Below are 12,364 nucleotides of genomic sequence, written 5' to 3'. Positions count from 1 at the left end.
AACCACGCTCAGAGAGAACCAAGGACCGCACTGTCAAGATTTTTCTGGGTTTCCTTTTTTTCTCCTCCCTAATTATTTTTTTACCTGCCCTGCCCCATTAGGAGACCTCAATGCTTTGCAAAAATGCTCCGTGCATGACACTCCTTTCTCAGGACACCTCAAAAGGAGAGTCTTGAATGCCCCTTGACCTTAGATATTCCTTTGTTACCTTCCCACCAAAGGTGGTTCCTATTTTTCCACTTGCATTTTTAACTGCTTTCGAACTGCTAGGTTGGCAGAAGCTGGGACAAGTCACAGGAGCTCATTCCGTTACGCGGTGCTAGGGATTCGAACTGCTGAACTGCCAACTGTTCTGACCGACAAGCTCAGCGTCTTAGCCGCCAAGCCACCGCATCCCTCTTGATCCATTGAGGCGACCTCCAATGCTTTCCAAAAGAAGCTCCGTGCGCGACACTCCTGCCATGTCCTCCTGTCAGGACACTTGCGGGGACCTCAAAAAGAGAGTCTTGAATGCCCCTTGACCTCAGATACTCTTGCATTCGGGACTTCCTTCCCTGGAGGAGATGTTAGCAGAACATATTTTGGAATGTCCCGGGCACGGAGCCGAGCCTTGCCCTGGAATGTCAGGCTTAATGTCGGACTCGATGCGGTCGGAATAGCAGCCGATCCAGTGCTTCCCAGAGACCCTGGCATGGAGAGCAGTGAGGCAGTGGGACTGCGGGACGGCTCAGCTGTTCTTGTTTCAGACTCCAGAAATGCTGCGCTGGTTGTTTCTTTTCCTTTTTAGCTTACCCCCTGTGGCCTGCAATGAATGCACTTTGCAGGATGCTTTTCAGCAAGTCTTAATGTCATGAAAACAGGTGTTCGTTCAAGGCAGCGCTCATTGACAAAAAGGGGTTTTGTCACCCTATCGGGGGCTGGGGGGGGCGAAACAGATGGCCGGAGATGCTGTCGTGCTAACTGAGACCCAGAAAGGGCCCTGTTAGTGGCTGCAGTCTGGTCTGGCACCAACGTCGTCGTTGCTGAGTGCACCAGAGGTGGTATTCAGCAGGTTCTGACCAGTTCTGGAGAACAGTTGTGGAAATTTTGAGTAGTTCAGAGAATCGGTAAATACCACCTCTGGCTGGCCCCGCCCCCATCTATTCTCTGCCTCCCGAGTCCCAGCTGATCGGGAGGGAACAGGGATTTAAACAGTATCTTTCCCCTGGAGTGGGGAAGGAATGGAGATTTTACATTCTTTATTGGCCAAGTGTGATTGGACACACAAGGAATTTGTCTTTGGCGCCCATGCTCTCAGTGTACATAAAAGAAAAGATACATTTGTCATGAACCATAAGGTACAACACTTAGTGATAGTCATAGAGTACAAAGAAGCAATCAAATCATACTAGGAAACAATGTGTATCATACGGAAAGAAGCAACCAAGCTATAGTCTTGCAGTCATAAGTGGGAGGAGATGGGTGATAGGAACGATGAGATGATTAATAGTAGTGCAGCCTCAGTGAATAGTTTGATAGTAGTGAAGGAATTAGTTGTTAAGCAGAGTGATGGCATTTAGGAAAAAACTGTCCTTGTGTCTAGTTGTTCTGGTATGCTTTAGCGTTGTTTTGAGGGTAGGAGTTGAAACAATTTATGTCCAGGAGGTGAGGGGTCTGTAGATATTTTCTCTGCCCTCTTTTTGACTCGTGAAGTATACAGGTCCTCAATGGAAGGCAGCTTGGTAGCCATTGTTTTTTCTGCAGTTCTAATTATCCTCTGAAGTCTGTGCCTGTCTTGTTGGGTTGCAGAACCAATAGACACAGGGGCTTGCTTTCCCTTACTCTTCCATCCATTGTGCTAAAACGGCCTTCCACCTCAAGTTCATTTAAGTTAATCGAGCCGGATGGGAGCTGCATATTTTGGAGCGAAAGCCAAGCGCTCTTCTTTGAGTCTCTGCAGGGTTTCGAGTAGGCTGCTGCTGACTTTGGTGACGCCACTGGAGCAGCTTTGCGTGAATGTCCTTGGGAAAATTAAACTCCTGGGCCTGAGCCTCACTAGGGTGTTGAGTTCAGTTTGTATGGATAACTGGGAGCTGCGTTCCCTGCCAACTTTCAAACTTTGGAAGAAGAAAAAAGTTGTGCCGGTAAGCAGAAGCTGCTATTCTCTTCAGAAGTGCTGGAAGTAAAAGATACATGGGATTTAACCATATTTCCCAATTAAATTATGGTGGGAATACATGGAGAGAGAAACATGGAAAAGAAAGGAAAAGGAAAAAAGAAAAGAAAGAGGAAGGGAGGAAGAAAAAGACAGAAAAATGAAAGAGAAAGGAAGGAAGCAAAAGAGAAAAGAAAGGAAGGAAGGAAGAAAAAGAAAGAAAGAAGAAAGGAAGGAAAGAGAAAAAGAAAATGAAAAAGGAAGGAAGGAAAAGAAAGGAAAGGAAAGAGAAAAAAGGAAGGAAGGAAGAAAAAAGAAAAGGAAGGAAGGAAAAGAAAGAAGAAAGAAGGAAGGAAAGAGAAAAGGAAAAAGGAGGAAGGAAGGAAGAAAAAGAAAGAAAGATAAGGAAGGAAGGAAAAGAAAGAAAAAGAAGGAAGGAAGGAAAGAAAGAAAAAGAAAAAAAGAAGAAGGAAGGAAGGAAAAGAAAGGAAAGGAGGGAGAAAGGAAAGAAGGAAGAAAAAGAAAGAAAAGAAAAGGAAGGAAAAGAAAGAGAAAGAAGGAAGGAAGGAAAGAGAAAAGGAAAAAAAGAGGGAGGAAGGAAGGAAGGAAGGAAGGAAGGAAGGAAGGAAGGAAGGAAGGAAGGAAGGAAGGAAGGAAGGAAGGAAAGAAAAATTATCCAGTAAGTGATGGATTTAATGAGAATCTAGAAAAGTGTTTCTCAACTTGAAGATGCCTGGACTTCAATTCCCAGAAGTCCACCCATTTTCAAGTTTCCAAAGTTGAGAAACACTGACCTAAAAAGATGGCAAGGAAGAACCAGTGACTAAGAAAACAGAATCGTTTCTCCTTTGTGTTACCCAAGGCCACCCGCTCAAATTCTGCCCTTCCTCCTGTTAAGCCACCCTCGCCCACAAGTTTGGAAGATGATTTGAGAGGCTCTGGTTCCTGCCAGTCAGACTTCTGTGCTCTTGAGCAACTCAAGGGTTAACGCTGAAGTAATACCCCACCCACCCCCCTTCCAGGGCACTTCTGTTTATTTGCTTATAATGAATTACACACAGAGAACATAACTTGCCAGCAGGGAGTTTTCTGCATCCCTTGGTGACTGAGAATACTCTGCAAGCAACTAATTGGTCCAGCAATTCCCAATTGAGTCATAAGGCTCTTACAAAAAAAAAAAACCTGTGTACTGTAGTCAGAAGCTGCTTGGCGTATTTTGGCACAGCAAACCAGATCTTTGGCTGCATTAAGCCACTTCTCCCTCAAGATTGATTTCTACCCTTTACCGAGCTTTCTTATAAAACCAATGTTCCGACTAAGCTGGGTTGCCCAACTGGATCAATTTACAAAGTCAAGATGATGGTGATTATATATACCTTCTTTTGTAAGCCTTCCTTAAAGTAGACTATATCTCTACTCAATGTAAAGGTAAAGTAAAGGTATAGGTTCCCCTCGCACGTATGTGCTAGTCGTTCCCGACTTTAGGGGGCGGGTGCTCATCTCCGTTCCAAAGCCGAAGAGCCAGGGCTGTCCGAAGACGTCTCCGTGGTCATGTGGCCGACATGACTAAATGACGAAGGCACATGGAACGCTGTTCCCTTCCCACCAAAGGTGGTTCCTATTTTTGTACTTGCCTTGTGAACTGCTAGGTTGGCAGAAGCTGGGACAAGTAACGGGAGCTCTCTCTGTTACGCAGCACTAGGAATTCGAACCGCCGAACTGCCAACCTTTCTGATCGACAAGCTCAGCATCTTAGCCACTGAGCTATCACATCCTTACTGTGTCCCTTATATGTGTGTGTATGTTTATGTGTGTGTGTTTTAAATGTTGTATTTGTAACACAATAAAAGCATCTCTTACAATTTTGTATTTTCCTATTAGAAAGTCCTTTGTAAAAAAAAAAAAATTAAAATCATGGATATAACATCAGTGAACAATTAAAATCAGTTGCCAAAGAACGTAACCCCTGAGCCTGTTTGGTCTAGTGATGAAGGCACCAGGTTACCAAACAGGAGACCATGAGTTCAAGTCCTGCCTTAGCCAGGAAAGCCAGCTGGGTGGCTTTGGGCCAAGCACCAGGAAACAGTGAGTTCTAGTCCTGTCTTAAGCATGAAAGCTAGCTGGGTGACTTTGGACTAATCACCAGGAGATGGTGAATTCTAGCCCCATCTTAAGCATGAAAGCTGGCTGGGTGACTTTGGTCCAGTTACTCTCTTTCAACCCAATCCACCTCACAGGGTTGTCGTTGTGGAGAAAATAGGAGGAAGAAGTATTAAGCTAATAAAATAAAGATGGCAACATATAGTATGTATCCATTCAATCAATCAAGTATTTCTTCATATCATGTAAAAGCATCAAGGTTTTTCAGCACTGATTTCCCCACTGCTGACCAATCTCCATTCTGGCATGTACCTGCTTGTTTAGCCCCTTGCTGAGTTTGGAACTGAGGTAGCACCTACCTTCATAGAATAACTGAGTTGGAAGGGACCTTGGAGGTCTTCTAGTCCAACCCCCTTCTCAGGCACAAAACCCTATACTATTTCAGACAAATAACCTGAAACCCAGCATAGCCAGTTTAGAGAGTTGAGTGAATCATTCCACTCAAGATGATATTTGAGCCCAATCCTTGAAGTTTCTTCAAGCAACCATGATGAAAACCTTCTCCAAATCTCTCAGGTGTGCAAACCTTAGAATTCCCACCCACCACACCTGGTATTCCGGGAACTGATGACCAATTCTGGGTGTAGCAGCTTCCTGCCTTGGTATTTGGATAGGGTTCAAAACTCTGTTCATGCGCAGTTCATGTTTCGTGCCATTGACTCACAACTCTTCTCACAACCCCGTATCTCGATGTTCTACGCTAACAAGATAATGGAAGAACTGTCAATTTAAAGAGCCAGACGGGTGTTAAAAATATGTTTGCATTGATGTGGCTGGACTTAGCAATACCCCCTCTTGGTCTTCCAAAGTCCTCTGAAGGACTTCCTTTTGCTGGGAGAGGGTTAGGTGTTGTGAAAGATTCATGCAAAAATGTATTGGATGATCACTCCGATAGAGGCTGTATGAAGCTTGGGTGTAGCTGGAAACGGTTGCTTTCCGGAAGTAAGTGAGGAAGTAGAGAGTGCGCGAGTTGTCGGCGAAGGGAGGGGGGGAAAAGGAAGCAGAAGCACTTTGCTTCGGTGGGAGTGAAATGTGCTTTTTTAGATCCGCCTACTTGTAGATGTTTTGATGTTTTCTCGAGGAAGCTAATCTAAGCCAGTCAATGTCAGGCACCAAATAGCCATGTGCCTTACTTTTGCCATAGCACAAAAAGGCATGTCAACCAAGTTGCAAATCGTGACCTTCCAGTGTCAATAATCTTGTATTTCTCAGTAAGATCCATTCTTTCATCCAAGCTACTCCCGCTGCTTGATAATACAATTCCCAGTTTAGTAATCCAAATTCACCTCGAACTCTTGCATCTTGTAACATTTTTATATTAATTCTTGCTTTCTTCCCCTGCCGTGTATATTTCCCCACTATTTTATTCATACTTTCAAAGTATTTTTTTCTCTAATTTTATTGATATTGTTTGGAATAGGAATAGCAATCTTGGTAATATATTCATCTTTACTACTGCTGTTCTTCCCATCAATGATAATTGTAGGTTTTCCCATCTTTCCAGATCTATTTCTATTTGTTTTCTCACCTTATAGTAGTTGTCCCTCCTTTAGTGTTACACACCTCAATGTCAATTGGATGCCCAAATATTTTCACCACCTGTATGTCCAGTTTCCCCATCAGCTCTCTTTTCTGTTTTTCTGTCATATTTTTCACCAAAATGTTTGTTTTATCATTATTAATCTTCAAACCCGATACTTCTCCATTGTTAGGGTTCTAAATACCATGCAGAAATAAATCATTGTCCAAGGCAAAACATCCTTAAAGGTCCAATTTATTCTACAGGCATGTTAGCACCTCTATGGAAAACCAACTCTGATTTGCATCCTGGAATTCCACCCAGTTGAAAGTTCATGATCTATCCCCACACCCACAAATCCATCACATGTTCCAATCATCATCTTCCACGCTGGCATGTACACCCCTCTGCTTCCGGCCAGGTGTCGAGGTGAGGAGACAAAAGACGACCTTGAGCTTCTAAGAAAATCCATAACAATACATTCCACAATCCTACCCCTTTCTATTCCCCCCTCCCAACTACTACACTATTGAAACAGCATAGAAAATTATAAGAAAGTGTGGCAGGCCAAAGATCCTAAAAAGAATATAACTACAGGCCTGACATCCATATTCTTCTATTATTTCAAGTAGCTTGTGCCAGTCAATGTCAGGTACAAAAGACCAGATCCACATGGGAGGTCCAGTTAAATTGATTTATTGCTAATCATGCCTATGCACAGGAATCTAGTCAACTAACTGTTAGCACCTGCTAGGAGTTAGATTAGGGTCCACGGAATTCAAGGGAGGTTGGACTTAATTTGCTTGTGGCTACGTAGGGATTCTAGGCTGATTCCTCTTTTAACTCCAACCCAGGTTCTGCCACTCCTTCTCCTACAGTCAAGGGAACCTGCAAATAGATGGAGCAGTGGAGGATTTAATCCAGTGGTGAAATTCAAAAAATGTTACCACCGGTTCTGGGGGCATGGCTTAGTGGGCATGGCAGGGGAAGGATACTGGAAAACCTCCATTCCCTCCCCACTCCAGGGAAAGTTACTTCAAAACCCCCATTACCTCCTGATCAGCTGGGACTTGGGAGACAGAGAATAGATCGGGCGGGGCCAGCCAGAGGTGTTATTTGCCGGTTCTCTGAACTACTCAAAATTTCCGCTACCGGTTCTTCAGAGCTGATCAGAATCTGCTGAATTTTACCCCTGGTTTAATCATTATAGATTAGAACAGAAACCAACCCCACTTTTGTGATAGTGCTGTGTTCCCAACTATCAGGGGCCTAAATGAAGTCAAGGCTATCTAAGCTAAGAAGTCAGGGTTAGAAGATATCAGGAAGGTCCTTGGTTGGGGAAGACTTTGTCCAAGTATGAATAAGCCACGTCCAATCGCTTTGTTCATTGCCTTCTGATGTAGTCAGATAAGCAGTATCTTCTTTATATTACAAATGCATAATCCCTTGTTTTTGTCATTTAACTGGAGGAAGTTGAGATACAATAGAAATGGAGGTTGTTGTATATAATAATAATTTAGAGAACAGTTGAGATAAACAAATTCCTTATTCAAACCCCACCTGGATGCGGTGTTCATGTAATATGCTGGCACATACATGGAGGGATGGAGGGATGGATAGAGAGAGATGGAAGATGATATGGAAGACATGAAAGAGAGAGAGAGATTGAAGATAGAGATGGAAAATATGAAAGAGAGAGATGGGAGATAGAGATAGATAGATAGATAGATAGATAGATAGATAGATAGATAGATAGATAGATAGATGATAGATAGAGAGATAGATAGATAGATGATAGATAGATAGATAGATAGATAGATAGATAGATGATAGATGGATGATAGATGGATGATAGATAGATAGATAGATAGATAGATAGATAGATAGATAGATAGATAGATAGATAGATGACAGACAGACAGATATGGAAGATTGAGATGGAAGACATGAAAGAGAGAGAGATGGGAGATAGATATGGAAGATAGATAGATAGATAGATAGAGTGAGTGAGTGAGTGAGTGATATATATATATATATATATATATATATATATATATATATATATATATATATATATATATATGATTGAGATGGAAGACATGAAAGAGAGAGAGATGGGAGATAGATATGAAAGAAAGGAAGAGAGAGAAAGAGAGAGATGGAAGATAGATATGAAAGATATGAAAGAGAGAGAGAGATTGAGACTGAAAATAGATATGGAAGATATGAAAGACAGATAGAGAGATGGAAGATAGTTATGGAAGAGAGCGAGAGAGATCCCACATTCACAAACATTTTGGGTGTTCATAGCATGTTGATTAAACCAACTATATCTCAACAACATATGGAGGGAGGGGGCTGCATAAAACTTATGGGTTGGAGGCCAATAAATTCGTTAATGGATCAATTTCCAACTTGTTGCCTTTTGGGGGAGGGTTGGAAGACCCTTGCCCTGATAATTTGTTTGCAAGGAAACCTCAACACACAGCGATATATTGCAGAAATGTATGGCATGGACTATAGGTCAGCCAATATTGGTGCCTTATACTCCCCGAGCCTTGAAGACCCATTTACAGGTTTCATCGAAGCAAAATAGAGAAGCAAGTGTCTTCCTGTTGTTGTTGTTGTTGTTGTTGTTGTTGTTGTTGTTGTTGTTGTTATTTTAAGAGTTCTGTCCACCCACCCTTCTCTCTCTGCCCCTCCAAATAAAGCTAAATAGAGTAGACTAGAATTCTTTATTGGGCACACAAGGAATTTGTCTTTGGTGCATATGCTCTCAGTGTACATAAAAGAGGTGGGGGGGGAAGAAAAATACATTCATCAAGAATCATAAGATACAACACTTAGTGATAGTCATAGGTTACTAATAAGCAATCAGATCATACTAGGAAACAAACAGAAATATACAATCGTAAAAATACAAGTAACATGGTTATAGTCATAAGTGGGAGGAGATAGATAATAGGAAGGATGAAAAGAATAATAGTAGTACTATGTTAGTAAATAGTTTGACAGTGTTGTGGGAATTAGTTGTTTAGCAGAGTGATGGCATTCAAGGAAAAACTGTCCTTGTGTCTAGTTGTTCTGGTGTGCAGTGCCCTATAGCGTGTTTTGAGGGTAGAAGTTGAAACAATTTATGTCCAGGTATCTGTAGATATTTTCACAGTCCTCTTTTTGACTCGTGCAGTATACAGGTCCTCAATGGAAGGCAGGTTGGTAGCCATTGCTTTTTCTGCAGTTCTAATTATCCGTTGAAGTCTTTGTCTGTCTTGTTGGGTTGCAGAGCCAAACCAGACAGATATGGAGGTGCAGAGGACAGAATCAATAATTCCTCTGTAGAACTGAATCAGCAAATCTCTGGGCAGTTTGAACTTTCTGACTTGGTGCAGAAACAACATTCTTTGTTGTGCTTTTTTGATGACGTTTTTGATGTTAGGTGTCCATTTTAAGCCTTGAGATATGATAGAACCTAGGAACTTGAAGGTCTCTACTGTTGATACTGTGTTGTCTAGTATTGTTAGAGGTGATATGCCCAAATAAATCAAAGGGAAAATGAGCTGTCCTAAAATGTTTGTCGTGTTGCTGTGAAGCAGAACGTCTAACCTCATCCTGTTTAGATGTACAACACAAACCCTTTTGCCCCACGTTGCAAAGTCCCCATCCAGGATCTTGTGTAGGATGAGGCTGAGAACAGCTCGCCTACACACTTCACACCCGTCGGGGAGAAGTAGTCTTTTGTTTTGCTGATGCGCTGTGTGTGCACTATTTTTTTTGCTGACCCAGTGCTGGGGAACAGCAATGGGTGTGTTGATGGATACCTACAACCGACTGACTCATGCAGGGTGGATTTCTTCAGTTTAAGACATTAAGTTTAAGACATACCTCCCAATATCCAAAGCTTTGGATATTGGGAGGTATGTTGTGGACATACTAATGTTGGTTGTAGATCCAGCATTGGGATTCAAATAATTTAACAACCAGTTCTCTGCCCTAATGATTTTTTCCAGTTGAACAACCAGTTCACCCAACTGCTCAGAAAGTTAACAACCAGTTCTCCCGAAGTGGCTGAATCCCACCACTGTGTAGATCCTAGCCTGCATCTGGTGGAGATTTTAGCTGAATGGTGGTTTTGCAGCTAGCCTGACTTACTCGAAGCTTTAGTGGGTTAGGTAGAAATGGGCAACCAGAGGTGGTATTCAGCAGGTTCTGACCAGTTCTGGAGAACCGGTAGCAGAAATTTTGAGTAGTTGGAAGAACCGGTAAATACGACCTCTGACTGGCCCCGCCCCCATCTATTCTCTGCCTCCTGAGTCCCAGCTGATTGGGAGGGAATGGAGATTTTACAGTATCCTTCCCCTGCCACACCCATCACGCCATGCCATACTCACCAAGCCACGCCCACAGATCCGGTAGTCAATTTTTTTGAATCCCATGACTGCTCACCTATTGAAAGCTATATGAACCTTCTTATCATTATTGCTGAAAATCAGAAGCACTGTTTTTCTAAAATTGGAAAAATCCTTCGAGCATAAAAACATAAGGCTAATTTTAAAATAATCTCAGTGCAGGTACTGAAAGAAGTATTCAAAATTTCTGCTACCGGTTCTCCGAACTACTCAAAATTTCTGCTACCGCTTCTCCAGAACCTGCCAGAACCTGCTGGATTTCACCCCTGGATTAAATAAATGGCTATAAATTGAGGATTATTTCTACCCCAGAGAGGTTGCTACCACGAAGAAGACTCAGAAACGAATGGATTTTCCCCCTGTCCTCTGAAGTAGTATAATGTGGCCATTTCCTCCGCTTTATTTTTGAGTAACTTGACAAAATTTCTGTAGGTTTCTTTAGGAAGAGGGTGGGTGGGTGATAAGGAAGCTGCACAACTCCATTAGCTTCCTCTGTGCCAAAATATCTCTGACCACATCTTCTAACTCCCACGCCAGGGTAGCTGTGTGAGCCTTCAGCTTGATTAACTTTAAAAGGTCATCTTGTTGTCAGATCTCTGCAGATGCTTGCAAATGTTCCTGAGCTGAAACCAGAATAGGCCGTCTGAAGAAGAAGAAGAAGAAGAAAGTACCTCAGCAACAATACCACACGAGTAGGGAATGTCAGTTGGTCTTACCTGAACTGCATGTCTCGAAGGTGGCATAGGTCACATCTGGTATTAACACAGCCCTTTTGACCGGAGACTGAGGTAAATCTTGAGGCCACACCTCTGCTCCTCCTCCTGACTTCCCTAGATTAACCGATGGTCCTGTTGCAGAGAAACCTGGGAAGGAAGGAGACAGAGAAAACACACACACGCACCTTCCTGCCCGGTCCCTGACTGACCAGAACTGACTAACTCAGGCCCCTGTGCACAGGGCACCCTAACGGGTGGGGAGTGACTATTCCCACACCACCTTCGAGACATGCAGTTCAGGTAAAACCAACTGACAGTCTCCGAAATGGGGTGTGGAAGGAGTCACATCTGGGACATACCAAAGGTAGATGTCCACGGGAGGGAATCACTGGGCCTGAACCCCCCCCCAAGAGTCAAGGACTCCTTGAAGAACCATCCTCCCGAAGGCCACCTCCGCAGAGGCATCTGCATCCAGTCGGTAGTGCCTGATGAAAAGCGAGGGCGAGGACCAGGCGGCTGCTGTGTAGATCTCCTCGATGGGAGCCTGGGTGGCCCAGGCCGCTGAGGTGGCTGCACTTCTGGTGGAGTGCGCGGTGATGCCCTCTTGTGCCTCATAGGCCTTGGAGATGGCCAATCTGATCCACCTGTTGATAGTGGCCCGGGAGACCTTAGCTCCCCAGGTAGAAGGTTGGAAGGATACAAAAAGCACCTCCGACCGTCAGAAAGTCGCCGTGCGCCTCAGGTAGATGCGCAGGGCTCTTCTGACATCCAGAAATCTGGGAGGACTATCTCTAGTGCCCTGTGGAAGAGTGAGTTTATTTTTGGCATGAAAGCGGGGTCCAGTCTGAGGATGACCCAGTTATCTAGGAAGCTCGGACACCCTCCTGGCTGAGGTGATCGCAACCAGGAAAACCACCTTGAGGGTCAGGAATTGAAGGCTCACCTCCCTCAGGGGCTCAAAGGGCGCCTCCGTCAGTGACTGGAGCACTGTGGGAAGGTCCCAGGTCGGGAATCAGTGAACCACGGGAGGCCTCAGATTCTCTGCCCCCTTGAGGAATCGCCTTAAAACCGGGTGCTGGGACAAGGGTCGGGTGCCCAACCCCCCCCCCCAAGACAGTGGACAGGGCTGAGACCTGCCTTCTGAGGGTACTGTGGGCCAACCCCTTCTCCAAGCCCTCCTGGAGGAAGTCCAGGACCTGGGGCAGGGAGGCCGAGGATGGGTCAATCCCCGCCATTCGGCACCAGGTCGCAAAGGCAACCCAGGACGCATTGTAGATGCGTGCGGTGGAGCTCCTCCTGGAGGCCTCAATGGTCCTAATGACCTTGGCGGAGAAATGGGCCCCCCTTAGCTGCTCCCGCTAATGGCAAATAATAGCAAATGATAGAGGAAAACGGGGAAAGGAAAATTATAAAGGATCTCAGCACATCA

Source organism: Natrix helvetica (genome assembly GCF_964273705.1).
Source record: "Natrix helvetica genome assembly, chromosome: 10".
NCBI classification, from domain to species: domain Eukaryota; kingdom Metazoa; phylum Chordata; class Lepidosauria; order Squamata; family Natricidae; genus Natrix; species Natrix helvetica.
Note: the sequence above shows the minus strand (reverse complement) of the source record.